This window comes from Patagioenas fasciata, chromosome 3 (genome assembly GCF_037038585.1).
Source record: "Patagioenas fasciata isolate bPatFas1 chromosome 3, bPatFas1.hap1, whole genome shotgun sequence".
Taxonomy (NCBI): domain Eukaryota; kingdom Metazoa; phylum Chordata; class Aves; order Columbiformes; family Columbidae; genus Patagioenas; species Patagioenas fasciata.
Genome location: NC_092522.1, coordinates 62,054,869 through 62,081,028, shown reverse-complemented (window position 1 = coordinate 62,081,028; position 26,160 = coordinate 62,054,869). Strand labels below are relative to the sequence as shown.

Here is a 26,160-nt window from a genome sequence, read left to right as displayed (position 1 = left end):
TCACAGAAAACGCAAAGACAGTGCTGTGCAGTGCTACATAACCTTAATGTTTAAGTCTTGTCTTAACAAATCTATGACATGGATAAATTGTATTGTGTGTATCATATACTACACTGTTAAAACATTAATCTGAGGCATAATAGCCAAGTAAGTATTAAAGACAATTATTATAAGAATTAAGAGTCTGTTCTCCAGAAACAATCCCAAACAGGTAGGATGAGACTTTTCAACAAAAGAACATTACTGCTTTATTCATACTGCTTCAGTAAACACAGACATTGCTAAAGGATTGTGAAAATTAAAACTCCTACAACCTTACTCAAAAAATCTGTGGCCAAGAAGCATCTCTATGGATAAAGCTGAATAGTCTATAGATGCATTTTTTATTACATAGGAAAGAAAGAAATGCACTAGCCTGTTGAATCAATCTTTGTCACAAATGCACCCTTGCCAATTAATGAGTGATACAGACTTGCCATTGCTAAGCCCAAACTCCCAGCACACCATATTCTAATTCAGCAACACTATGGACCCTTTCTGTGATTCACTGTCTGCTACAAAGAGGTAGAGAACTCTTCCAACTACAAGAGTGCTTTAGTGGATATGTTTGAATATGTATCCTACACATGTCTCATCCAGGCATGCACTTTTGCCAATGTTATTATTTTTAAGTATCATTACTTTAGCATCATTGCAGCACCTCATGGTTTCCAGATCTTAAGTGACAGACCAAGAGTTCACAGCCTAAGAATCAATAAGAAAACAAGGAAATGAGTCATATAACAGTATTAATAGCTTAGCCTGTCCTGTTTCACTCCTCTCTCTTTCTGCAATTTTTTAGTTTAACCTTTACCAAGCCTATCCATCTTCAGCTGAATGAACATTTGATTCATTTCCAACTGCACAATTATTTAACATGATCTTGAAGTTTGAGCCTTTTATCCAGCATCCTAGAAGCACTCTACTAGCCTCAGCAATCCTAGGAGAAAAAGGAAAATAGCATTATTCCAACTATACTGCTGGATAAAAGATAACTTGGCATCTCAAGGCAATACAGAAGCTCATGACAGAATTGAGACAGAAGTACAGGAGTTCTGACTCCCAGTCTGCTGATGTAATCATCAACTAATGCACACACACACACAAAAAAAATATCTAAATGTAACTGTTAACTTAGACTGACACAGGTTCATCTAAAAAACGAAAACAGCGTTTCACCAGAACACTCATCTACACAGGCTTGCACTTGCTTTTTAATATGTTGTATTTATATGGCAGCAACCTCCTACAGCCTACATCACCTCCCAATCACAAGACCTTGCTAGAGTAAACAAACAAGCAGAGGCAGAACTTCAAATATACTAGGAATTATTAGAATACCTGAGGTTATCTGACAGATAAGCAGAGATTCCCTTATACAAATGATTCTGAGATCTGATCCAGAGGATGTATGCATTTATCTATTAGGAAGCACTGGAAAATATGTCAAAATTAATTAGGATTTCTTAAATGAAGGTAAAATTCCAGATCATTAAAATTAAGTGAAAACAGGACAGAACCTTTTTCTGAAAATAGATCTTGCTGCGTGGCCAAGTATATCTGTGTGCAATTGTTATTTATTTTTAAGTTGGGGCAATTTTCCCGATAGATTTTTAGATCAGCTAACATAAGGAGGTGCTTTAAAATAAAACAAAAAAACCCACAAGACTTCTTTCCTAACTAAATTTGCTATAAAGAGGTAGAGGAAACAAGGAAGCAATAACAAAACAGAGTCTTGCCTAGCATACCACAAAATTGCAAAATTATAAATTTCAATGAAGGCAAAGACAATAACAATAGCAGCATCCAGGAAACGGGGTCACAACTCTTAACCAGAAAGACTGGAAGAAATGGCCCTAGCCGTTCAAAAAAAAAAAAAAGACACAGACAAAAAACACACACTACCCCACTCCCCCAGAAAAACCCAGCCTAATAAAGGACACAAACTCAAAGAAGTCCTGTTCTCTAGAGCTTTCTCCATTCAACATGCATCACCTCAAGCCTATTCTTATTAATAGTGTTATCAGCCCACACAGAGAAGTACATTCAAAAATGTCATTTGGGGCAATCAAAACAGAAACAGAAGTGAGCACTGTCAGTATTTCAAGGTCTTTCATTCAGTGCTTCCACACCAGTCCTGTCAGCAAAGAAGGCAACAACCCAAACCTCTTAAGATACTCCAAGGAAGAAAAATTATTCCAAGAGCCTGAGCAAGTGTTAGGCTAAGAAAGCAATGAGATCTTAGTCTACACAGCAACAAAACAAAGCCGAAGGAGACATAAGCGAAAACAAATAGAAAGTTACACATCAGTATGGACACTCAGTCATCAGGCATGATATCTGTCAAAACTGTGGCAACGCAGCTGGAGGCAAATCAATATGATCCAAATTCTCACAACACATTGTATCTTCCTTAACCAAAAACGGACTAGTAGCAGATCTACTCCTGGAGACACTATCAACATGATATTATCATTTCCCATGCAAAGGTCATTTGATTGTTTTAGGAGAGCTTTCATTCTCTACCCGACACAAAGTAAATGCCAGTCATTTTTTGGTTTTCACATTCACCCTTGGATGACAAGGACACAAATTCAAATCCTGCAAACGAAGCAGAAGCTTCCTCACACCAGAAGTATTTAAACCAAACTCCAAAGAGGGAAGGAGACAACTGAACTGACTATACAATGTTTGGAATATAACCTCCCTATGACAGTGACAAAAGACTTTACTGTTGCATCTCGTGAAAAATAGGACACTATCTTTTATGAAATCCTTCAGCATTACTGGTAACTTTTAGCCCAGAACAACCAGTATTCAGCTCCTCTGCTCCCTGTATTAATAATGATGATTGCAAAACCCACCAATGCAGCATCGAAAATGAAATTGTATTATGAGAATTTTCCACATAATCTTCCTCCTCTCCCAAGCTACACCATTGTCTAATCAGCAGTCTCTCATTTAAATCCTTGGAAGAAAGAGCAATTTCCAATTCCTTTATTAATAAAAAGAAGTACTTAACTTTCTGGAAATACAAAGGAGAGACTAATAGTGTACAAGTACACTCCTAGGCACACGCACCAAGCTGAATTTACACTTTTTTATACAGTATACTTTCCTCAATTTCATTACAGGGCCAGTGAACAGACTTCCAAACTCAAAAATTATCTTGCAACACTGGGAAATAATGTATATTGGATTTAATACATTATTAAATTATTAATACATTTATTAAGGTTATTCTACTGCTATATAGGAAGAGAGAATGTCTCCTCAGCAGGCTGGCAAAATCTGGAAGGAATCCACCTCTGGAAAGTCTGAAACTCCAAGAAAGAAGACTTAATCACTTAATCTTATGGTTTGTATATGCTTTTAGTAGAACCCTGTTGCTGCACTGAAGTTTTTGTTGTTGAAGGAAACAGACTAATTCTTTGTCATGGTGGTCTATTGCAATTTATAATAGGGCTTGCCATAGGTATCTTTAGAAGAACCATGTCTCTTCCCCCATTCCTTTAATCATTTTTTCCCCCTCCTTTTTTAATATCTTCATCTCTGCTTTGGAAAAATGGCAAGTGGTTCCAAATCACATACCTTTAAGATGAACTGGTTTAATTTTATCCCTCGATCATTTATGCAAGATAGCAGACTTTCACTGCATAGTTTGCCATGTCATTATAATATTCAAATGCATTTATTTAAATCTCTCTTCTAGATTGAACCATTTTCATTGCTTTATCTAATTAAATTTTTAAGGACTTACTGGACAATGGGAACTGTAGCTCCATTTTCTGCTCTAAAAAATTTTAAGAAAAAAAGAAAAAATATATATGCTACCATAAAGGATCCTTTGCCTTAGGCATCAAATATCTTCAAAGATCTGCTAACAAACCCTAACACACAAGAGGAGGAAAGAGGAATCCAAATCAGGAATAAGTCCATATCAAGCCGTAAAAGTCCTCAGAAGTCTCCAGAGCAATCCAAGTCTGGAAAGACAAATCAAACCTGTTTGATTTATATCACTGTTAACAGACTAAGTTAAAGTTCAAGCATTGGCCATAGGAAAGAGCCATTTCATTTACACACTGTCCTGTTTGCAATTATCAGGAATTTCTTTTTTTTTTTCATGACTATTTGACAAATATCCTCTGCTATTCAACCACAGAAACTTCACACCAAAATCTGAATCAAAACTTCCTTCATTCTTATAAACTATCACAAACTTGGCAATTATTTTTCAAAACCAAGCTTTTTACGCTTTCAATGGTTCTACAGATACAATTCATATAGAGATATGAAAACCATAGTCTTTACAAAAAGAGAGATTGGTAAGATCAAAACTAGCCATAAGCACTTCTCAGGTTCCATTTTAAGAGAAATGCAAAGTGTAAATAGACTGCACATGACTGAAACTGAGATTTTATGAAGAGTTCTTTTTATATTTCTCAGTAAATAAAAGTCTGCACAGAAGGACTGACATTCCATATGCACACATCAAGCACTCAACTTTATCCATGCAAGTTTGATATCAAGTTTTACAAATTAAAATAACATGGTCTTACACCATGCAGAATGAAAGGAGTAGGGGACTGTAACCCCTAAGCTGGGAACAGCCTAACTAAAAATGGACACCATAATTACATCATTCTTGTGTCATAAATTACATTGAATTATTAAATAACAAATCACCTGCCCAGACACCCTTAAACTGCACCCTGTTAGAAGCCAGTGACACTTCCTTCAGATACTCAGCTATCTGCACATCCTACGATACTCTTCCATAGGCATCTGTTAAAAACAAGATATTGATGTAGAAACACCTTCGGTCTGAGCTGATATATCATTCTAGATCCGCATCTTTATGCCTGGAAAAAAGGAAGGTAAAATATCTAAAGCTCGTTCAACACCTACACTGGTCAATTCCCTCATTTCCAAACACTATGTAGGGCACTTGTATGGCTGCCAAGTTATTTATACATTAATAGTAACAGTTCTTAACATATTTACATCAATCATGAGAGTTGGGAAAGATACCACAAGTTTATAACTCCTCCTCCTTCTCCCTTAGCTCAATTCACTCCCCCTTTCAAGTTCTACTTAAAATAGCTTTATGAGTAACATTTTTCATATTTTTTTATTATTCACAGTCCATATTATCTGCAAGAGAGAACTTGTGTTAGTCAATCTCCCTTTTGTGTATTTTACTCAGATTTTAGACAGGCAGATCTTTGGAGTTGCGTCTTATTTTTTAGTTATTTACAACTGAAAGGATTTCCTAGAAGTCATTCTACCATGCCATTAGAATAGGGACATCTGTTCTTCACCAAGCACGGGCAACAGTAACATTGCTAGTAATGCCTGGATGCCCAAGGGACGAGCATTACCACTGTACTAGATACTGCACCAAAACTCTCCCTCTCACAATTTAAGAATTTTGTCTTTCTCCAACTAAGGAGCCTCCTGTGGACTGTGATCCATCACAATCACAGCAGGCAGCCAACCTTTGCTTTTGGCAATAACTTTATTTGCTACCTATCTTCAAAAACACTGCTCTTCTAAAGTATCCTTATTAATAGTATACATGCAGAAAGATTATTTTCTTTCATATTGTGTCCCACATTTATGGCTCTTTTCTGTTTTTTTCTGCTTAAATGGTACCAGGTAACATTGGTAAAGTATTTGTGGTAATTCTTTTTCAATGGCTATGTGAATGGGTCTGGCCTTCTTCCAAATTTTACTTTGCAATTATTATTCAAACTCATGAAAGAAGAAATACATGAAGATTTTATTTAGAAACCAGTTTAGCTGCAAGATATTTGCTTCAACAAATATTTAATGAGAAGAGTGTCATCAAAGGAGAGGAATCTATTCCATCACACGTACAAAGCAAAGAACTGATAGGATGGAGTGATATTAGTACTGAGAAGAGCTAGATATTTATATTCTAATGGGAGAGTTTATCTTCAAGTACACACTTCATGAAGAGCACTTTGCCCTAGACAAGGAAGATGTTTGAGTCTATTCAAACCCAGGGTACCAGGAAAGTATACAACTACCAGCTGGGTCTGCTAGCTCTGAAACTATGGAGAAAGCAACAATCACAAATGAATCAGGACCTCCACGCTACACAAACAGCCCAGCCTTCCAGTCAGAGGTTCTCCAGACCGTCTTTGATCCTTTATAGCTGTCAAGGATATGATGTGCAGCTGAGCAATACTAAGGTCTTTTATAAGTACAAAGTGAAAACTATTATCACACACCATTTAAAAGGTATTAAAGTTTTAAGTACTGTAAAATGATGTAAACAAAGGCATTATTTAAAAACAACACAACACAGAAATAATGGATAAAATACAAAAGCACAGATCAAAACAAGAGCCACACAAAAACAATGAATACAGAAACAGGCAGAAAAACAACTTCTTGGAACTGGACCTCTCAGATCATTTCCTCTTGAACCTTTTTTCCAAATAATCTGAACCCACACAGATCTGACTCGACTCTAGATGACAGCCTGTCAACAAACAGGCATTGTTTAACAGAGAGCCAACTGAAATTACTGACTACACCTGTAAGACTGTTGGCAAATATTTCATTACAGAAGGGCAGGCTTCAGCCCCTTTAATAAAGGGTTTACAGCTTAGATTTAAGTTATACGAGCTCACATTTCTGGACAGCATTATGCTATCTGGGAACACAGTTTGCATACTATTTAGTATATAGTATACCATATAGTTCCCAAATTATAATCCTTCCATTACCGATTATTTCATACATTTCCTAATTTGTGTGTTATCCCTAAATGACAACGCTTTAATGTATTGTCTCGAATTAAAATTTTTTTAAATGGTTTTCTGACCTATTTTGGAATATATAAACCCAGCAGAAGACCTCGAGTGCAAAATTAAATTATTAAAATGCATCAATAATATAATTACTGATAATCACCTGCACATCCTAAATGATAGAGGTAGTTGGAAAACAACAATCTAAGGCTGTGTACTTCACACCTCTAGCATCAGAAGTCTGTACTCCTATCAGCTGGATTACAAAAATGGGATACTGGATGGGTGACTGGAACTGGTGGTTCCAGTAAAACAAACGAACAAACAAATGCAAGATTCTGTACCATTTCTAACAGTTCTGCAAAGTGGAAATGAAGGAAAACCAAGAAGATAGGAGGATGTTAGCCATGTAACTCACTCATTCACATACATACACACCTTTTTTTCCTGATAGATACTAACAGACATCTGTACAAACTCTCTTAGCAGCCAAGCTCCCTGGAAAATGAACTAGAGACATGCAACATTACTACTTCGATCACCTTAACAGAAACTGTCCTGAATTATTCTAACTCATCAACTAATTCAGTTAAGTCTTCAGGAGGGTCTCTTCTCACACTCAGAAGTCTGTTCTACTTAAAGCACAAGCTTAGCTTCCAACCTTAGTATAGAGGTAAATTATGAAATTACCTCCGGCATCATTAAATGACATAAAAATGCTACAACAGAAAGCTGTACAAAACAAGTGAGTTCGTGGGTTTTTACTGTAAAACAATCTAAATTTAAAATATCTGATTTTATTGTTAGACCTTCTTACAGAGTTTCTTAAGCAACCACAGGCAGACAATGATCTCTTCATGAGCACTAGATGAGAATAATTACCCTTAGATAAGAAGAGAATAATTACACTGAATTCTTTTGCAAGGCACTTTGAGACCTAGTAATGAAAAGTACTGTTAAAAGCTGTGTATTATAAGTATGCTTAATAATTACATAAAACAAGTACAACTTCTTCTAGAGGTTAGTTGTAAAAAAAAATATTTGAAACTTCAGCTGAATGAATCTTTTTTTTGTGATAAAAATGGTTCAGTAAGCTAAGTTAAGTTGTGCTATAACAGTTTTCTTGATGTAAGCTTACAACGGAATCATTTAAATCTATTCATCAGCTTACTGAAGAAAACATATTGAATACCGTAAACTGTCCACCAGGAGCTGAGCAGAGTTCAAAGCGAGCACGGTTTTTACAGAATAGTGTAATATGTTAAGCGTTCTAGAATAAACATCTGTTGACTAGGTGAGAACAAATTCCGCAGTCTGTTGTTAGAAGCAGCGGTGTGTTGTACAAAAAACAAAACAAAGCCAAACAAACAAAAAACCGTATTTCCATGAAAGTCATTCACATCAGTTATAGCTGTCAGTTTTCCAAGCTATTCTTAACTTTTTAAATATCTATCTTTACATACACACCTCAACCCACTACCTCCTTTCAGCCCTCAAGAAACTGGTAACAACCTTCTTATAAAGTTCCGCTAGGGGTGTGGGGGGATATGGAGATTTTTTAAATACCTCTACTTTACTTGACATTCACATTGCCTCTGAATGTACGAAGCCCACTCATACAAATACTCCTTATAAGAGCAATCAGGTTAGGAGCTCCTGGCACTAAGCTGCTTCTTGAATTAGGATTGCAGGATCAAGCTGATAGCTAGCATCCCTAGAGATCACCAGGATTTCACTATTATGGAGGAATCTATTATGGTATTATTGAAATAATTTTACCAGAAATCTCGATGTAATGAGAAATCTGTTGCATAATAAACCTCCTCTTTTTATATAAGATAACTTTAAGCTGAAATAGTTAACAGTTAAATGTTAGTGGATCATATTCAAATAATCATGTTCAAAGCTGTCAATGTTGTATTATGATAAAACACTTGTATTTTGAGCAAATTCTTACTATATTCCATTTTATTAAACAGATATTTTAGGTTTTAAGACTTAAAATTCACAAATTATTTGTAAAAATAGACATTAAAAAACAAATTCATTATTTACAGCTCCCACATGTGTAGAAAATATCCATTGCAAATACCTCTTACCTATTGAAAACACAATATGTTGCTCATGAATCAGTAATCCCTGGACAGGCAAATTTCATCCTGGCAAAATGAAATTGCCTACAACAATAATGAGTGCAATTTTTTTAAAAAAGGCAAGGAAAAACCTTTCCTATTGTCAGGCCTTTGTCTTGTTCTTTTTTGAAAACATGTATAACTAAGTCACGGAAGAAAAAGCGCTCTTAAATACTGAAACATCACATTTGACTTTGGAAGTCCCTTAACCTCAAATTGCTAGAGGCCTGGCTGGTTTCCCAAAGCTTCACAGCACGCTCACACTGTTGTTATGGTGTTTCCTAAGCATCTGCTCTGTGCCACTTGCAGAAACTGGAATTTAAACTAGATGGACCTTTGATCTGACTTCATACAGCTGGTTTAATTGTATGTTTTACTGTTTGAGTCAAATTTAAGTACTGAATAGGTAAGTGATTCCTTCACTTCTCAGGAACCTTTCAGAAGCCAGGGTGCTCGAACATGTTCGCACGCAAACATTTACTAAAAGGTATGATGTGAAGACACAAAAGAATGCGAAGGAGTTGCACTCACTAGACGAATTTTAACGTATTGCAGGGCAAATTTCCTCACCATCTACCCCGCCCCGCCCCCCGAGAAAAGCGGGACGTGGGGGAGTGTTGAAAAAAAGAAAGGAAAAAAAAAAATGTCAGCGCTACAGGCAATGTGCGGAGGGTCACAGGTGATGCCGGCGGCAGCGCCGCTGCTCCCCGCTCCGCCGCCGCCCGCAGCTCTCGGAGCGCTGGCCGCAGCCAGACCCCAGCCGCTGGGCCAGGCGGAGCGGCGGCCTCCAGAAGAGGGCGAGGACCACCCCACCGCCCGGCTTTCAGAGCGCCTGGAGCCGCAGGTACGAGTGAGGGATCAGGGTTTCCAGCCCGTTCCCCGTTCCCGAGGCTGCCAGGGGAGCCAGGATGGGCGCCAGCCGGCGGCCGCGGCTTAACCCGCCCGGTGGCCGTTGGGCGCGCGGGGGAACCGCCACAGAAAGGGCGCAGCGCGCGGCACGCTATGGATGCGCGCGTGCCGGGAGCGCCTCGGGACCCCCCACCCCCCAAAAAACAGACCGCTCTGCCGGCCGCTGGCCCGCGCGCTCGGAGGTACGCAGGTGCCCACCGATCAAAAGGGAAACAGCCCCGCACAGCCCCCGGGTCGGCTCGGCTCGGCCCACCCCACCCCCGGCGGCTCCCCCGCCCTGCGGCCCTGCCCCAAGCATCACCCCCCCCACCCCGCCCCGCACTCACCTCGGCGGGGCGCGACGCAACGGCGGACCGGGCGGCGGCCACTCGCACCCCCGGGCTCCCTCCCCGCGCCCGCCCCGGCCCCGCGCACCTCCCCCTCCCTCCCTGCCTGCCCGCCCTCCCGGCTCCGTCTCTCACCGCTACCGGAGCGGCGGCGGCTGGGCCCGACTCCCCCGCCACGTGACCCCGCCACGTGACCACCACACTTCCCCGGCCCGGCTCCGCCCCCGCCGTCTCTCCCGCAACGCCGGGCGCCGCCGGGGCCGCTCTCGGTGCCTCAAGCTCTTCCCCGCGGAGCCACGGCCCGCTAGTGGGGTTCGGACAGCACCATGACGGCGTGACACTGTAACGCGACGTGAGAACAGCTCGTTTGACAAGGGGAAACAGCCGTGGGGGGCCAAGGCTGCCGCCCCCATGTCCCCGTCCCCCCTCAGCCCCTTACCTTCCTCTGGAAAATAAATCACAGTATGCGCTACGGAAAGCCAAGGCTGTATGTGGTACTGAGGGTTATTTGATAACTTTTTCCTTCTAACTGCAGAACTAACAAAGAGAAAAGGAAAAGAAGCTGGTGCCAATAGCTGGGGCATCAGAACTCCTCCCAGCAAAAGTCATGGGCACTGGCACCACTCTGTTCCTGCATTTTGACTTACATCAAAAGCCTCAGTGAGTGAAAATCACCCGCATTGACCAGCATCCCACACTAAGTGTAACCTTCACTCCCAGAAAATAAGGCTTACAGTAGTGAGTCAATGGAGTGTCTTTTGGGAGGGTATGTCTTTATCCTCAAACTTGGCAATTCCAGATTCAGTCCAGAGATATCAACACTACAAGAGCTGGAGGAGCTTCAGTAGAAAGAGATCTGTATTGCAAACAAGCTCTGAAGTGTATTCAGGTACCCCATTCAGTGCACATTCTCTTCAGAAAGCAGCAACGTAATGCCCAAACATAAAAAGTGCAAAGCACTTAGTACTTTAGATCTGATAGTTATAGTTTGTTCCTGGTTTCATGAACAAACCTTCTAAAGAACAGCACATAGGGAGCAAGAAGTGAAAAGGCCCAATGCCCTGCTTGCTTTGATAATTAAAACTTACTGAGCATTTCAGAAACTAAAGAGACAAATATTCTTCGCACTATTCCCTGTAAGGATTTTATCTTACAAGCTATACATGAAGGGATCAAATTTTGTGCCATAGACCACCCAGGTCTGTGAAAACCTGAAGCCTGAGAATGTGTTAGAGCTAGTTATAGATGTCTATTAACATAATTTTCATTTGAAAACAAGTTGCTTTTTTTCCTGAAGGTTTTCATTTGCACTACACAGGCTAAATCCTTGGGCATATCTAAAGGTAGAATAACAGTCCCATAGCTGAAGTGCAATAAAAAGTTATCCAGGAGTTAGGACTCCATTTCTGGATGTGTTACAGCAGTTATTATCAACTGGTGAACTGTGAAGCCCAGAGTCCCCGAGTTACCTCCCAGATATGGCAAAAGACAACCACCACTACCATCCTTACTGGAAGGCTTACATTTATTATATTTGGATTACTACTTCACTAGAAAATTTCAAGTAGCCAAGACAGTTAAAACCATTGTATCACTGAATTATTGCATTTACCTTAAGCATCTGTGCCTTAACTCAATTCCTAACTTACAGGCAGTCATAAGAGTTATTATAACTTTAGGAAGTACAGTAAAAGATACCCCAGAGAGGTTTCCGAAACACAACTTCAGCTTTAACCCTGTTTGTAATCCTGTTCTCTACACCAGTGGCACAGTGTAACAGTGTTGGTGACTAGTCTCTCCTCTCAGCTGCATAAGGAGTTTTCCATAGCTGGGTTCATAATCGCAAGAGAAAACTGTCCGGTAGTTGTTCACCAGACTCTACAAACTATGACCATGACTTGCAGGAGTCCTACCCATCCTGCACATGTTGAGGACTGAAGAAAAACACACAGGAAGATGAACTCTTGTATCATTGCTGCAGCTCATTCTATCAACATATTTATTTTCCAAAACTAAATTCACACATATACACAAAAGATACAACTAGAACCAGATACTTCAGGCTATGTTCAAACCTCGCAATGGGGGAGCAATTCCCCATCTTTTTCGTATGTGTCTGAATCAGCAAGACCTGACTCCACATCAGGGGCGGACTACAGCACTCACCCATGTGCAGCAGGGGAGAAACAGCAATCTCAAATCAAGTCTGTAATCCAAGTGACTGGAACCCAGGAGCATCCTTGCAGTTAAGACAAGGCCTCAGCTTGCAAGGTGAAAACACAAGTCAAAACCTCTATTATTTATAGCAATAACACATGCTCTTTTAACTTGCCTGCCGCTCTACAAATACAGAGAGAGAGATCACACTTAGGGAAATACCACTACTGCATGGCCCAGTTCTGTGCAACTACTATTTTGTACTTTTCCTGTTACTCAAAGAACACCTTTAAGGTAATAAAGCATTTTAAAACACTCTTAATTCATGCTCCAAAGTATTTTTTTTTAAGAAAAAGACACATAAAAAACATATCTCAAAGGGGAGAGACCGCCTTTTCCTTCACTAGTCTACTCCATGTCTTCCTACAGTGTAATGAGCTTTACCCAAAGCACCGGTTCATCATGTTATGGAGCTAAAAGCATAAACATTTCAGCAGTCCAACTGGAATGTTTAGTGCAACTTCAGCAGCACAAATTCACAGAGACATTAACCTAAAATGGTGTTTACCAAAAACACCGTATTATAGAACATTTTTAATTTTATTATTAAGCCTAAAATAAAGTTGGGGTTTTTTTTAAAGTTGTCTCTCTACTCACTTCTTGGTATTACTGATCTAAAGAAAACCTTAGTTACCTATCCCACTTGACAGGATAATAAGAGATCAGTCAAGAAACTTTACAGAAAAGTTTGTAAATTTCTTCTTACTATTGGAACATTGTGATTTTAAAGTCAAAGACAATAAGACACATGTGTCTTCAAAAGGAACTCAGCTCTATTCATTTTAATCATGGCCAGGCCAATGCTTTTATAGCTTACCAGCTGTGAGAGTAAGCAGTTACTCCAACATCTGTCCATTTCTATAAACCATTATTCTCATATTAACAGCCCTTCCCTCTACAGAACCAAAGGCTGGCCCCTTTTTCAGAAAGATCTCTGATAATGCCTTTTTTTTTTTAAAGGCAGACACCTTTAAAATAATCAGCTATGACCATTCATGAAAGCAGATGATAAATCCTACTTATACATGAGCAACTATGTGAACTTTTTGGAATGTGAAAATTTTTGATTTGAAAAAGAAAACAGAAGGAAACTATTTCTTCAACTCACCTTCCTTAGTCTGCCCAACCAGAACATCTTGATTTTTTTTCTCTACAGGTAAAATATTCACACTCTCTCACATTCAATGTTTTCGCTGCAGACACTTTTTCCCCCCATGTCATTTCACTTTTTATTATTTCTTTCCCATTCACAAGCTCACTCTATTCATGCTCATTTATACAGCTTGGATACATCGGGACAGAAAACAAAGCACAGGACTTGGTTGTCTTCCAAATACAAGCAACATCAGCACTGCAAAGGTCAAAACTATGATTTCTGCAGGCATTATCTTCCCCAAACTGGTAAGCTGATAGCTCTCTCTATACTGTTTATACATAAAGTCAAGGGCAGTTTCTTTTTTAATCATACAATCACTTCCCAGAAGTGTTCCATATGCTCCATAATAAAGGAGAAGCACACCTAAAAACTCAAATGTATCCAAGATTCTTTTGAATCCCTTAATTTAACTCAGAGGCTTTTTTGGGGTTGGGGGGGGAGTTTTTAAGTCTCTTTTGGGGATGTTCTTCATAATTAATCTCCTCCCAAAGGCAGTTTTATTTAAAGATGCAGATCTAGTAAGTCCAGATAACTAAGGTAGGAAAAAGGAAAAACTAAAACCAGTTCTTGAGTTACCCAAGGGGAAAGTGGCCTATTTCCACAAAAAAAAAAAAAAAAAGTTCTTGCCTCTTTCAGACATAATCATTAGCAGGTAAGCAAAATGAATTCAACATTGGCATGCAGTTAAATTCACACGCAAGCCTCACTGTTATAAAAACTTATCAACATCTTCAAGTTCAACAAACTAATGTGCCTAAGTGTTTGCAGGACTGAGGTCTTTGCATTGAAAGTTTGCCTTTACTTTCTGAAAAAAGCTTCATATAAATTCTATTTAAACTGCCAACAGAAATTATTTTATTCTACTTCAGTCTAGAACAAGAGATGTAGAGGGAAATCCTGTTCACACCTCTCATTGCATTGATGATCTACAAGAGCTGCCTCCATCAGACCATGACTGCCCTTGCTGTTGGTGGCCAGTGACTTTTCAGAAGACTGCATCAGCATTGCTACTCTGCAACTCCTGAGTTGGACCAAGTTTCTCCAATTTCAGTTGCTCAACCTGAAATGTCTCTGGCTGGCAGTACTTGATGGATTTCTTCAGATGTCCCTGCCCCTCCTATGTTCTGCTATGTTTCTGCTAGTTTTCTTTTGAACCCAAAGTCCATCAGTGGTACTATTAATCAGTATAAAGGCATTGAAATTTAGCCTTTTAATTAAGTTTATTTCCATTACAAGCTGTTAAAATTAAATATTACTAATAACAAAAATGATCAAGCAAAGATTTTAAAGGGCTCCCTACTCAAGTACATCTGATACACAATCAAGAAGCCTAAAACTCAAAGGAAAGCATGTCATCATTTCACTCCAGTTTCTCAGTTCTTCAGCAAAGAAACGGAAGCTGAGAAATATCTAAACACTCAAAAGAAAAAAATAGCAGATTGCCTTCATGCGTTGTTAAAAAAAAAAAAAAAAGGGGGCAAGAACAGTTCACCTTGCGGAACACTACCTCACAGGACCCGAACTAGAACAGGTACTCATTAAATGTCTTGTTTCACACAGGTAAACTGTTGTTGTTTGCCTCTATCTTCCTCCTTCACCTCTATCTGGATTTCCAGTATGAATGACTATCCCATTTTTAATGCACTGGAGAGTTTTGCATGGAGACTTGCTCACTTTTTTTACATGCAAATCTATTCACTCATAATTTTTACACATGGAAACTTGAATTGTTTTTGTTTGCTTTATACTCTCAACTGATTCCAAAAGGCCCTTTCCTTTTGATGTACCTAACCTTGCAGTTTTCCTCCACCGCAGAGGAATACACCAGAGAAATGAGAAACAAGTGAGCCTGCCTGGACAGATTCCCCAAAATAGTGAGGATTTCCTCAGCAGCTGAGGAGAATAGCCAGGCTGGCTGATGACTAACCAAACTCTCCAGATGTTTGGCTGTTCACTCCAGCTTCCTTCTGCCTCGTTTTTGTTGTGGAACCAGCTCCAACCTTCCACGTATAGTTCCCCTCATCCTTTTAAAAGTAGCTTAAAGTAACCTGAACAGGGAAAACAAGATATCATCACAGGATACTAAAAGAACAGACATATTAAAAGCAGCAACACTTTTTAACATCAAGTCTGCGGACCCTAGAATGTATAGGAGACGACATTGTACCTGTATTCAAGAAAGGGAAAAGTAAGGGCAAACTCAGAGTTATCTATCTGGTATGAATGGCATATAAGGGTTTGAAAAGATTTTTGTAGGGATGAACAAAGACTGGTGAATCAGAAAATGTGACAATACTAAGTTGAGTAGAAATGCAACTCTTGTATTTTTCCTTTGTCAGATAACTGATGTGCTAAACAAGGGGTATATTAGTGTATTTTTTAGCATTACTTAACATTTCAAATGGTGCCACATGAGACATTAATTAAACTGAAGAGATGAGGATTAGTACAGATGGCAAGGGAAGGAAATTAATAAGGATGGCAGTAGATGGTGCTCCAAAGAAAACAGACTGAAGAGGCTTTATATAGAGTCCCTGAACAATCAGTCATGATACTGACCTTTTAAATATTTTTTGTTAGTTGACCTTCGAACAAAAACATGAGTGTACTAACAAAATTTGCTGATGACACAAACTTGAGAAGCAACAGTACAGACTAGAACCAGAATATATATCATTCAGAAAAGAACGGACAACCAAGAGAAGCAAACTAATAAAAACATTTGATGAAATACGATAGCACAGAGTTCAAGATCATGAACTGGAGGACTTATAAATGTTCATTTCAAACTGAAGGCATCAACTGAAAAGAGAGGAGAAAAAAAAATCATCTGTATCTGCCAGTCAGCAGAATATACATAAGGCATCAATCTGCTGAGATCATGAAAGAAGCTAATACTCTCAGGGGAGCATCTAGGGAGTATTTTTTCCAAGAGAAATCTGGAATATAAACACTATTGCACTGGTACTGGGGAGACTTCACCTGGAATACTGCATACAGTTGTGATCAATTACATTGACGAGTGACAAATTAAACCTGAAATCGTTACAGAGAATGGCCAGGAGAGACAGATATGGTTCTATCTATACGTTACTCTATTATACAAACACGGTCAATTTTTGCCTATTTCATTTGCTACATCAGGTTAGGACCCCTTCTCACACATTTTCTAAGATGTTTAGCATTATGAAACCCTAGTTCAAAGTGAGCCTTCAAATATCTCTACAATATAAAAAGCAATTAATATAACTTTCTCAGCAAAGCCTACATTAGAATATTAAAATAAATAGCAGCTGGTGGAAACACTTCCAAGGTCCCTAGGCTTTTCAGACAAGTGTTTCAATGGCTGATAGATATATTTTTAGCTTAAATCTACAGAAATCCATGCCATATAGATATACATTCTTCAAAACTTACAATTTCAAAGTGTGGTCTCATGAGAAGTTCAAGTATGAGGACAGCAAAGCTTAAGCAATGCTCTTTTTTGCAAAATTCAATGGAGACAAAACCCAAATACAAAAATAAAGAGAGTTCTTGAAAAAACATGAAAGAGTAAGAGATAAGCCATCAAAATATTCAAGTTTTTAAACACCAGAATTCTAACAACAGCTTATCACCAGATTTCCAAATAATCAGCCTCTGTACTCTCACCCTCCATAGTAAAAGATACAACAAATACAGATATTGCTGCAAAATCAAATGTTAATTCTTTAAAAATAACACAATTACAGCATGATACATCCATTTGCTCTGGGTAGTCCTACAAAAGAACACAATCAAATATGTAAGTCCTTTTACTCCACTGAAAAAAAAATAATTTCAAGCTCAATTTAACAGTGGGAAAATACACTGCAAGGATATAATGAATATACTGATTGATTTTTGGCTTTTTTTTTTGTGGTTTTAGCAAAATATAATACAATGATGAAAAGCAGATCTATGTACAAAGAAAAAAAGTACTTTCATGAATGCCTGATTAGGGATATCACTGTTAATTTTAATCTCAGTTTTAAAAGGACATAAAATAAGTTCCAGATATCAAAAGTGGTCAGGTTATCCTTATTAGCAACCCACTTTCCTGTGTTTGTTCCCCCTTGAGAGCCCTACCACCTGCTCAAGTCCTACAGTGATGCTGCTCAGTACAAGGATTGCAAAATCATCCCTTTCCTCCCTAAATCATAACAAATATTGTTGGGCCAGGAAGGGTATTTTTCTCCCATGAGGTAAGTATGCCATAGCTGCAGTGATTATATATATGCACTGCATAAACATATATACATACACACAGAGGTTTTTTTGTGTGTATTTATATATATCTACACATATATATTTGTGTATATACATATACAAACATTAGACACAGAGTATTCCTAACCTGTCATTCATAATTGTGGTTAGGCCAGGATGTGATGCTATGAAGACCTAAGAATCTTTGATTGACAGTAAGATTTAATATGCAGGCATGTAAGCTAACATAGTAGCATAGTAACATCTACGACTGAATGTATATTTTCCTATCTATGTTAGGAAGTACCCCAACGTTTACTTTTATTAGAGAATACTTATTTTAATACCAACAAAGAGCAGGACAGACTTCCATTGTGCATTTTGTACAGACAGAATACAAAGAAAGGTCACAGTCCTGCTTAGTAGCAGTCGCAGAAAAGTAAGTACTCTTATCCCTATTTACAGATGGGGAAATCTACACTGGGGCAAAGGAAAGTTACCTGCTTAAAACCATAGAGCAATGGCAGACATTTTGTTTTTCCACTAGTTAATATAGAGGTGAACCATTCTTTGAAGTGGTGAAGTAATCTCAGCAAAATAATGTTTTTAACATCTTCCCTTCTCAGAGAGAACTAATTTTCACAGCTCTAGTAGTAAGGCAGAAGCAAAAACATTACTGTTGAACATAGTGCTTAGTATCACATACAACATGATCAGGTCCTGAAAGCTATCAGAAAAACTCTGAGCAGTAAGTTCACTGCACTTGGTAATAAGGTCACATTTGCATGAACAAACCCTTAATTGCCTTGCTAATATTTGCTTTGTATACTTATTACTTTTTAATGATTTTCTCACAAACATCTGCAAGAAATTGAACTAATGACTTGACATTTTGTCTATGTTCTCTACACTTGTTACACAATTTACATATGTTTAAATGGCTGCTTCATTAAAAACAATCACTTGGTGCCAGAGATCACACTTAAAATGAATTGCATTCAATACCTACTGGTGCATATACAAGTTATTCTCATACATATTTGTATTTTTGTAATTTTAAAATCCATTCACTCTGTTAATTGTACATGATACTTCATTAGTGCATTACTTTATCTTGTCACAGACATTGCAAATGTGCATGACTGCCATCATTACATACTGGGTGCTAGGACAAAGGAGAGAAGTACCTGTCAGGTTTGAGTGTAGTGGTTTTTGAGACTGAAAAATCCAGACTTCCATGTTCCCTTGACCCAAGAGTAACAGCATATCTAACTTATGATTCTGACCCAGATGTCCCAAGACAAGCCTTCTGACTACTAGAAACTGAAATACTGGCACAACTGACTAACCTTAAGCTTGAACTAGGAGGAAGTGCTGCCAATGTCTGACCACTGATCTTAAACTGAGGCCATTTGTATCAGTCTTCTCTCTTTGCTTCTATGACTTGTTGTGGTTATGATCTTCAAGTAACTATAATAATAATGACAAAATCCACTACATGAAAGCCTCCTTCACTGTTTCAAATTGAGAGGTATAGCAGGTTGCTTCTGACAGTTAGCAATTCAAACCATACAAGTTCTTTCCAGCACCTTCATAGTTCCTTTAGTTTTGTAGTACATTTTTAAAAATAAATGAGCTAGAATAACTCTGCATATCTAAAAAGCAGTTTCAGGTTGGTCTAGTTTTTCATACTTGTAGCAAAAAACTTCAGGAACCACCTTCTGAAACACATACACCCTCAGAATCCCTTCTTCACACAGCCTGCAGCTCCTTTTTGTTCCTGCTGTCACACAGAAGACTAAATAGGCAGAAATGGCTTAAAAAACAAAACAAAACAAAAATGCACACAAACAACAACAACAAACACACACACACCAAAAAAAAAAAAAAAACAAAAACCCAAAACAAAACAAAACACAAAAAACAAACCACAACTACTCAAATCCAAAAGGGGAAACGTTTACTAGTTCCAAGACTTCAGGTTCTCTGGTCCTCCTGACAGATTTATTCAGATGCTTAGCTTTGCTCACTCCTCAGCCCTGCTCTCCTGCTCCTCTCAAATGCTGTTTGCAGCTGCTCCTGCCGAAATGGCAACCTGGCCAGCATCAAAAAGCTGTCACTGTCCTCTGTCATGCTGACCACACCATGGCTGTGCTTGTCAATATCCATCTCAAAACCAGTCCTCTTTTTTCATAGATTTTTATACTGAATTTATAAATTTCCCAAAATTCAAAGATGTAATTAGTCTCGGTTTAGACTAAGAGCAAAGTCAAATGCAGGGAGCATGCTTCATATTACAGGTGAAGAGAGATTTTTCTTTCCGATCTTAATTTCAAGCTGGTTGATCATACAGGAAGCTATCACTGGTTCCAAGTTTACTCATCGCTTCCGGATCTCCTATATAGCTAATGATATATATACCAGACAGATGCAAAACACATTTTATACCCTATAAAGTTGCCAATGTGGAAGAATCCAGAGATTAAAAAGAAGTAAAACTACATTATCATTCCACATGGCAAAATGGTCCCATTCAGGACAGAAGCAAGGCAGAATAATAGGCATAACATTAAGAAAACTTCCTTCCCCAGTCTTTGTGATATGTTGGCTCTGACAATAAATTTAGGATCTTCTGTAGATCAATTAAGTTCTACTTAATTGCAAGTACGTTTTTGGACACAAAATTGAGTGCAATCGCTCTCTTAATTTTGTCCTTACACTCCTTGTGATCTTGTTCAATTTCAGAATTAACAGGAAATACTAGTTACAAGGCAAAAATACCCTTTCCCCTCTTTCCTACCTACCTACCTTCTCTTTCATCCTCCTGTCTCACTCCTCCAGCTTCAAAACAGCAACACAACACAAAATGCTGACAGATTATAGAGGTTTGCTTAGTATGTTTACCTCTCACTGCGGACAGTGCCAACATTGTAGAAATGTGCAATATTTTCTTATCTGCAAGTGATCTCTTCACAGCTGCAAGTGTACCCATCATTCTGCACATCCTGTAATTTACAACTGGGTCCATCTTTTCTGTGATAGAAAAAGTGAACAACTATATAACTCTGACAGACAGCTCCTTTGATCTATAGTTATCCAGAAATTTTGCTTGCTGTTTCTTTCCTGAGGGGCTAGTTTTATGGCTAATCAATTCTGTCAGAGTTTTTTGGTGTTGGGTGGATTTTCTTTGGTGTGTGTGAGCACATTTCCGCATGGGTATTATGAGTCGCCTTTTTTTTTGTGAGAGAAAAATATTAATCTGAAAATCACATCTCTTCCAACAACCTTATACTTGCTATTGTTACTAAAACCTAGAATTGCTTGAGCACTAAAAGCTAAAAGCTAACAATAAGACTCTAAAATTTTCACTTTTAAAATTTGTTCACTGGACAGCAATTTTATAGTCCATTTCTGTTCTGCAGTTAATCTTCTTACTATTGCTATACAATAAGAGAAGAGAAAATTCTTTCTGTCTATATGTAAAACACAGACACTAATGTCCAAAGTAGTAGGGTTCTCCCTCTGCCCCGCCCCACCACATTAAAACTTCACTGGTAGGTATTGTGGCTTTGTTTGTTTGCTGAGAGAACACACTGAATTCTACCTTTATATAGGTGTAAACTGATAAAGCTATTCACTTTTGGGGGCAATCAGGGAAAAACTTTCTATATGTCTCATTTCTATGGACTATTAGCAATACCTTAGGGATACAGAGGAAAAAAATCCCCAGTGCAGACTGAAATATAGTAAGATTGAATAGTTCTTGTATGTGTCTTCCATACAGTATGGTGGACGTGGAGTGAGGAACAGGTACCCTAAAAAACACATGCATTTCATATGATGAGGAAATAAAGAGGGAAACAGGAATTAATAAAAGTTGCTTCTGACTGTATCAACAATGTTTTCCTCTGATTTACACTTACTAAAAATGATGTAACAATACAGAGTAACTCCTAAAGCAGACTAGTGGTGTGGAGATGCACAGACCTACCAGTAACATCTGAAGGGAAGATCACATTACAGACATATCGTTTTAATGTAATGGAACTAAATACTGGATAACTTAATGTTGAAGAAATTTCAGAGCTAAAGTTACTATATTCCAAAACCTCTTACTGCATATGTCTTTCTACTAGCATCCCTTGAAGTAGAATGTTCATCTCCAGCTGAAAGCACATCCAGAGAGAAATACATTAATGTTCCAAAGCACAGTAAGTCTCTGACCCACTACTGGCCATGCTGCAGCAATTTTTTAAAAAGCAGTTCAAAATATTGGCAAGAGCTCCCCTTACTGGTCAGTCTTCAGTCCTGAAAAATCTTTTTGTATGAAACAAAGATGGGTAAAGTATTATTTTTATTCCATATTTTTTTAAAAAGAAAAAAAAAAATGCTCCACATCGTATTTCTATCAGAGACCGTTTTTTTTACATTTGTCATTAGTTAAGTCATAAGACCAAAGATAAAGAGTTAGTTTAAGAAGCAAGGCAAGCCAATGCTTGGAGATCCAGATCCAAGGAGCCCAGGGGCAGAGCCTCCTGGCGGTGGGGCAATATTTAGTGAAACGGTCATTGTACACTTTGCTGTATTGGATAGCGAGAGAACCCAGTAGGTGACTCCATTAAAGAGACCTTTCCCTTCCGATCAAACAGGATAGTCTTACACTAGTTCTATCCTACTGTGCTACATACTCAACAGTGCTCATTACATACATCGAGTTTTGCTGAACAATAAAATGAAATTGTAACAAATCCCTGATGCAAGATACTTTGAACACCTGCAGGAAAACCTCCATGTAAACAGCAATACACAATACAGTACACTTTCAATAACAGACAAGACAAATCCTATACCTTTTGGACAACATACTGAACAGCTTCAGGCTGACGCTAATAAATACAATCAGAATAGTAACGCACACTTTCTTGATTTAAGATGCTCAGAATTAAGCCACATCATGCCTGCCTCACACCAGGTCAACAGCGTGTCATCTCAGCAAGAGCTGTGACAGCAAGATTAGAATCTACACTAACCAGCTACACTCAATGCTTGACAACTGTCACTGGCTGTGAGGAAAGGATGAAACACCAGCACAGGAATCTCTGGCCAGTGTGCATTGCAGAGATATTGTTTGTATCTATTTTTCAAGTATCTGAAGTACTTACTCTCATAAGATCACCAAAATGTTCATGTTTTGGTCAGCTTATTGCTTTTACTTCATCTCTTCCCTCCTGACAGAAGAGGCAAAGAAGATGGTCAGGCACAAGCATGGAATCTCAGTTCTTTCTCAGTCACTAATATTGGCAAAAAATGTGTCTTGTTTAAGCGAGCTCCTCAGAAAAGAGCTGTACTTTCTACAGCTGACTTCTTAGTCATGGAACTGCTGCCCTTATGCTTAACTTAGTGATTTTTTCCTTTAAGAGGAACGAGAACACTCTCCAAGGTCTTAGAGATTGAAGAGAACTGAATGTTAACAGCTGCTAAACTACAAATTTCCTTCACCCTGTTCTACCTGTACCTGATGCAAACAATGTAGCTGTACGTGGTTTTTAGAGAGAAGAAGGTCTTTCTGTTCCCTGCAATGTAATGTGTTCAACAGGCTTGTCTCTTGGTCAAAGGCCAGGTGAAGAGGCTAATCACACGGAAATTACTAAGAGTTTAAATGTCACAGAATTCAGGTACCACTGTTGGTTTATAAGGAATTCCAGTTCCTTACATTGGAATTTAAGGGGGAAAGAGATGGAATGGCAGGGACGCCTTGCCCTAAAACAGCTCCGCTAGCATATTTAGGGCCTGTCCTGTGCAACACAAATTTTCCTCCCCAGTGCTGTGACCTGAGATGATGTCTCCACTCCCTTCATCCTGGATATGGCCCAATCATTACTTAGACAGAGCTCTCCCATCCCACCCAGAAAATACTCATTACTCACAGCTGCAGAACACAACTTTCTGCACTTTTTAAGGTAAAAGGCAGACTTAAAAGCACAATTTGCTTAACTGTGCATGATTAAAACCACCACTTCATGCAACATAAGGGTGCACTTCTCATTTTCTCCTTTGGATAGAAAAGGATTGTGAGATTATCCAAATTTTGAGGCATCAGTAAAAAGTATACTGCTGCTGCTACTACTACCTGATGATCTATGGAAAAAAATTAACACCCCAAAGAAATCTTCACAAATGAGAACACAATTTGTCAAAAAATACAAGAAGTGGTATACATTAAATATAAAACTCATATACAAAAAAGGACTAACTTTTTTTTTTTTAAGTCTGGACAGTTTCTTAAAATTCTCTAGTTTATTGATTTGAGCCTACCACACACTTACTTTGGACTATAATAAAATAACTAGTGGAGATAAAATACTATTAATATGCTTCAGTTGGAGAACCAAGGTACCGATCTCGATCACTGCATTAAAACTGCAGCATGTATGGATGGCCGAGAAGAAACAGCTCTTAGGTGCTGATTCCCTCTTCTTCCCATGTCAAAACAGCACCGAACTCTGAAATCTGGTCCACAAAGGACTGGGTCATCTGTTGTTCATTAGGAACTTCACCAAAGGACGACCCTTCACAGCACTGTGGATCAGTTGCTGCCAAAACAAACAAACAAAATGAAATAAGTTTAAAAAAATGCAACCGATACCACTAAAACTAAAAATACAGATGATGCCACTAGCAAAAAGCCCCCTGACCTCCCAAAACAACTCCTAAACAAATAAAAAAAAAAAAAAAAAAAAAAAGGGTATTTGCAGTATCCATCTTTCCTCTGTTTTTCAACCAGCAGTAATGGTTTACAGGCTGAACACACCAAGCACTGAACTTTACTGCTTCCATTTGAAGAGAAATGGCACTGTTCACTTTCATACAGTGCACGGTCGCAGTAAGCTCCTCCATGCACTGCTTCATAATCCAGATCATATTTTTTTTCTTTGACAGCCATCTCTTTAGCATTCTCTGATGAAAGAGAAGACCTCAAGCATTAATATTCAGAACAAAAAAAAGATCAAAGAGTGCTTTTATCAGAGCATGCTTGAAAAAACAGCCATGCATTTTAAAGATAATTTTGCTCTCCTTAGAGAATTAAAACTATACTAAAAAGAGAGTGGAACCTGTAATTCTATGCCACGTAATTTAGAGAATATGGCACCTCTCTTCTCTCCCCTTAAATTCTTGATTTCTTTTTGCTTAGGAAACAGTTCATTATGTTGTACATGACACTGCATTTAAATAAAGGACTAAAAAAATAACCACTATACCTTGTGCAAGTTGCAAGTCAAATGTGTACTGCACCTCCTGCACCTCTGTTTGGTGCGATGCCTTTCAGCTGATCCCTTAAGTTTTTCAGCTTTATGTAATAATGAACTTTATCTTGTGCAGGAGGAAACTGAGCAAACCTTGCACTGGATGATGGCATAATGTAGCAGAGCTTGAGACAAAGAGACAAAGAGCAAGAAAAATTGCATTATTGGTCCCTGAACTAGGAGCTAATATTTAGCATATCCAGAACAACTTGCACAGTTCAGCTCACTTTTTTAACCCTTTGTACAAACCTCACCTAATGCCGCGAGTGGTCAAGGAAGAGGAGAAAAGGAGCCTTTTGTTTTTCTCCATCAGCTAGATGTCTTGCCCCAAAGAGAGGGGCTGATTATCAGCTGCTGAAATGAGGGCAATTTTCACCAGCTGTTTAAGTGCAGCAGGAGCAGCAGCACCAGTGTGTGATACAAGAAGTACAATTTACAAGCGTATGTCAGAAAAGCAAGTGTGCTCTGGAGCTCCCTGAGCAGGAGGGAGTCATGGCCTGGCAATAATTTTACTATGACAATTCTGCTTTTAGAGGAAAAAAATAATTAAAAAAAAAAAAAGTGGAAATAGCATGACCAGTCTCTCAACTTCTCTGTCCAGGCTCACTGCAGACTGAAAAATTCCAGTGGCATTACTCTATCCAGTCTGACAAACATGTGCTTTTTTGTTTTCTCATCAATAGACAGTAAAGGCTTGATATCCAGAACAAAGCCAGCATGACAAGTGATTTCTCCTCCTGGTTCGCACCTTGTCCCAGGGCAGGTGTTCCACACAGACATAACAGGAGACGCGGCGTGTTATTAATAGCGGTTGGGAGCCAGGCAAGAGACCGTCTCAGCTACCTGAAAACACGGTCTTTGCCATGATCTCAGGAAGCCGCTTTGTGAAGATCAACAGTTTTTCTGACAATTCCTCTATCAGAAGGAAAACAGAGCTAGGTTGTGTTTCCCGCAGCCTCTCAGAGGTTCTCCCTCCTTCTCCAGCTCCGAGTGGGACAATTCCCAGCTTCTCCCAGGTGCTTATTCCTGCGGACGGGATCCCACCGGTGCTCCAGGAACCCCTGGACC

General features: G+C 38.8%; 1 protein-coding gene and 1 long non-coding RNA gene across 4 annotated transcripts in view; both read right to left on the bottom strand.

Moving 5' to 3' along the window:
* Window positions 1–10,384, bottom strand: part of TULP4 (TUB like protein 4) — a 157,881-nt gene extending 147,497 nt beyond the window's left edge. Inside the window, exon 1 of one of the 3 annotated variants that reach the window (XM_071806456.1) lies at window positions 10,324–10,384. The gene's annotated coding sequence lies outside the window, so the exon portion shown is untranslated. Of the gene's footprint in view, window positions 1–8,920; window positions 9,175–10,188; window positions 10,279–10,323 lie in introns of those variants that run through there. The other 2 variants (XM_065834469.2, XM_071806457.1) reach the window with 2 other exon arrangements.
* A 7,147-nt stretch (window positions 10,385–17,531) lies between these two features.
* On the bottom strand, window positions 17,532–26,160 carry LOC139827575 (uncharacterized). Its single transcript, XR_011738363.1, has 3 exons — window positions 25,347–26,160; window positions 25,048–25,217; window positions 17,532–24,381 (listed from the first exon to the last, which is right to left on the bottom strand). It is a non-coding gene; the product is annotated as an uncharacterized lncRNA (long non-coding RNA).